This window comes from Hordeum vulgare, chromosome 2H (assembly GCF_904849725.1).
Source record: "Hordeum vulgare subsp. vulgare chromosome 2H, MorexV3_pseudomolecules_assembly, whole genome shotgun sequence".
NCBI classification, from domain to species: domain Eukaryota; kingdom Viridiplantae; phylum Streptophyta; class Magnoliopsida; order Poales; family Poaceae; genus Hordeum; species Hordeum vulgare.
In genome coordinates this window covers 624,130,126-624,134,057 of record NC_058519.1, presented here as the reverse complement: position 1 = coordinate 624,134,057, position 3,932 = coordinate 624,130,126, and the positions used below count along the sequence as shown (strand labels likewise).

The 3,932-nt window shown below is 44.3% G+C and overlaps 1 long non-coding RNA gene across 1 annotated transcript; it reads right to left on the bottom strand.

The window, feature by feature from the left end:
• Positions 1-2,862: 2,862 nt before the first annotated feature.
• On the bottom strand, positions 2,863-3,600 carry LOC123430932. The gene is made up of 3 exons (XR_006622998.1): positions 3,364-3,600; positions 3,180-3,237; positions 2,863-3,013 (listed from the first exon to the last, which is right to left on the bottom strand). It is a non-coding gene; the product is annotated as an uncharacterized LOC123430932 (long non-coding RNA).
• Positions 3,601-3,932: the final 332 nt, after the last annotated feature.

Here is a 3,932-nt window from a genome sequence, read left to right as displayed (position 1 = left end):
CTACAGCAGCCTGCTCACGAGCGTCTTGCGCGGACTGGACAACCTCACGGAGCTGAGCCTCCAGGGCAGATTGCTCACTGATCATGCCGTCCGGTCGGTCGTCGCCTTGCTTCTCAACGCCAAGAACCTGCAAGTGCTGTCGCTGTTGCTTCTGGGTCCAAATGACAAGATGGCAAACGATTTGCCTGATGCTGAATCAGAGACTGGTCTGTCGGACACCTATTTAGATGGCGAATCAGGTACCTATCCAGATGGCGGAACGGATGCCAATATGGATGACGAAACATATATCGATCAAGATGACGAGTCAGGGTCTGATACAGATGACGAGTCAGGGACTGATACAGATGCCGAGTCAGGGACTGATACAGATACTGATAGAGATGCCGAATCAGGGACTGATACAGATGGCAATATAGATGATAAAACATATACCGATCAAGATGCCGAGTCAGGGACTGATACAGATGCCGAGTCAGGGACGGATACAGATACTGATACAGATGCCGAATCAGGGACTGATACAGAGACTGATCCAGATGCCGAAACAGAGGCTGATCCAGATGCCGAAACGGAGACTGATCCAGATACCGAGCCAGATGGCAAACTAGATATGGAGCCAAAGGACGATGCCATCAACAATGGCATCAAGTACAGTACCTGGATACCCCCGAGTCTGTGGCGTACGAATGTCAGATGCTTGGATCGCAGTCTAAGAAGAATCAACATTGTCAACTACAAAGGACTGCCTCTCGAAAAGATGCTTGCAAAGTTTCTGCTTTCCAAGGCTGCAGTGTTGGAGGAATTCTCAGTTACGTTAGCAGCTGGGCTTTATCCAGAGGATGAAATCGCGAAGGAGGTAACATCCTGGCTATGTATAGGCTGTACCAGAATAACGTGCATCTGTTCAAGGAAAATGAAAAGGAGTAACTTGTGACTAGCCTGCAACAAATTCAAAAGTTGCCTGTGCTTGTAAAATGTAAAACTAGAAGAGAAATAATTTTATTTATTTTGCCATTTTTTACTAACACTAGATATCGTAGATATCATCATTTTCTTAAATATTTCTCTGTTAAATTTGTGGCAGCGTGCATCACTCTGCAGATGCCGGAGGAATATAATCTTTTCAGGAATAATCTCTGTTAAATTTACATTATTTCTGAGTGTACGATCGAACACCATAACTCAACTAGGACCTGATGAGCAACTAACATCAGACACAGCCTGTTCCTATGTTGCAGAAGGCGGATAATTCAAGAACAAAGAAAGAAAATAACACAATGCAGCAATCAGAAGGCAGGTAACTCTACATACAAGAAAGCAGATGGCACAACACAACTGATAGAGAAAAAATACATCTGACAAAGTTAGGAAAACAGTTCTACAAGAGTAGCAGGAGGATTGAGAAAACTCTCTATGCATTATTAAGCTGGTAAGCAAATGGCTAATTATGCAGACAGAAGATTATTTACAGCTAGCGTAGCTGCTTGAAAACCTCTAGGGTATGCAGATAGCATATTTAATGTTGCAAGATCGGCACTATGACTATTCAAGAAACCTTGGTAAATTTAGCAAGAACATTCACCTACTGTTGAAATCAGTGCCCGAAAGCATCAGAAGGGATAGGAGTAAAAGCAGACAAACTGTTATGATAGAGAATAAGAGGGAATTGACCACACTTTGATTCAGCCATAGGCAGAGAATATAAGTACAGGTTGGAGCCACTCCTAGCCTAGTGGGGATCATGGGTTGCCCACTACTCTCGGACATGTACATGGGTACAAACTGCAGCACGCACACCTACTGTAACATAGAGCATCATCTATACAAGAGCTCATACAGTACAGATACATTATACACTAATACAAACCGAACAGAACAATGAAAATCCAACATATACTATGACATGTGATGAAATATTGAATGAGCAGGACATGCAGGGTTCAGAACACTAACTCGAAGGGCATTCTCCCACCCAGAAGGAAGCTCCTCTGAAAATTATGCTATGGCCTCAGCAGCCGTCTTGTGGCAATCATTGTTTATAAGGCGGTAAGGCGACCTAAGGCGAGCACCACCCGCCTTAGCGCCTAGGCGACGCCTAAGCGCATAAGGCGGGCATATTTGTAAGGCGCTGCCAGGGCGCCTTATCGCCTAAGCGTCTAAGGCAGGACGCTTTCAAAACAATGGTGGCAATTATCTGCATAAGAGTATACTCTGCAAACTGTCATTCCATTCGGCTTCAAGAGATGCACGAGAAACAAGGTTTAACCATATCCTATTAATGTGAAATAATTTCGAATTTAGATTAGCAATGTTTATTTGGAACAAAAGTCAGGCCGAGTGCAGAAAAAAATCAATAGCTTATTCAAAGCTGAGAATAGCATTAACATTCACCAGATAGTACTATTTGTCTTGCCAAGGCCATTTATTATCAACACTCACTATTTCCATACATGTACCATTTACTTCCCTCTGTACCTAAATAATTATAGTTGGGGATAATTATTATTTAGGAACGGAGGAAGTACAGAATTGTAGAGTGAAAATAAAAAATATGTGTTCTTAGACATAATCTGCAAAATAACAAGAAAGCATGGATATAGTTTAAGAAAAAAGAAATAACAGTGTTGTTTTTTCTATCTTTGTTTAGTTGTATTATTATTTGTTATAATGAAAACATGGAAGTGTTCTCTTATTTGTACACTTCATAGTTCATACTGATTTACTGAGCCCAACGGACACCAGAATACAAAAAAAAGGGGTGTGTTGCTGCCCTTTGTCAGAACCTAACAGACCAGCTATATGCAACGATGACTAAATACTTGTTAGCACACTACTGGTAGTGAATTTTGAAGGATCGGCATACTGTAAATTACATAATTTGTTTGATCATGTAGCAAACAAATTCGAGACTTCAGAGTATAAGAGTGCTACATACCGCACTGTCCGTCGTGTTCCCAGCATTCTCACCCGGTAGAAATTGTTCTGTGGACATGGTGATTCAACAGCGGCCCTGACAATCGGTCAGACAACACACTCATTCAGATGTAATGAAACATCCCCTCAAATAAACTGGACATGCCGATATATCATGTGGAAAAGAAAAAAAGGCATCGAATATGCAGAACCAGAGGATGAAATTATGTGTCTAGTAGGAGTATGTATTATAGGCTTCCCACCTGAATGGTTCTGTGAGATTGGCAAGTTAGGGAATCAACGCCACCATTGAACTTCGTCCTTTCGAAAATTTTCAATTTGCGACCCCAGAACACATTGCAGTATGTATATTCAGACTTGGCTTTGCAACAAAATACTTTAGCACCTCCCCAAAAAAAGCACAAAATCCGCCGAAGCTGCGCATACCGGAGACCGAACAGGAAGGGCTGCTGGCCAGGGTTGAACCGAATGACTCTGCCGAAGGGGGAGGTGGCACGGGGAGGCCGGAGTTGGCCTTCACCGCGGCGGCCTGCCCACGGCCAGGAACGGCGCGCATTAATTCTGTTCCGTCCAGGGACTGCTCGACTAGCTCCGCGGCTGCCGCCGGATCTACTGGCGGCGAGACGGGCACGTGTGGATGGGCGACGCGGGAGTTGAAGGCCACCGCCGGAAGCGGCAGCGGCAGCGGGCCGCCGGGGAACCACCTAGCAGGCGAGGGAGAGAGTTCTGCGTCGCGGACTCGCGGTGGCTTTGCGAGTGTCGTGCGCAGTGCTGCAACCACCTCGTCGACAAGGAAAAAAACAACAACAAAAATCTAGTACCAATCAAATGCCGTTTTTTTTTTCAGGAATCAAATGTTCTGTTCTTGAGCTAAGCAGTGGACGGTTACGTTGCCGCCCGATGTGTCATGATGGGAGAAGGGCCCAAAGTAAACATGATCATCAACAATCCGGTCCGATAACTCAGCTTGGAGAAAAACATAAAGTAGGAAGGGG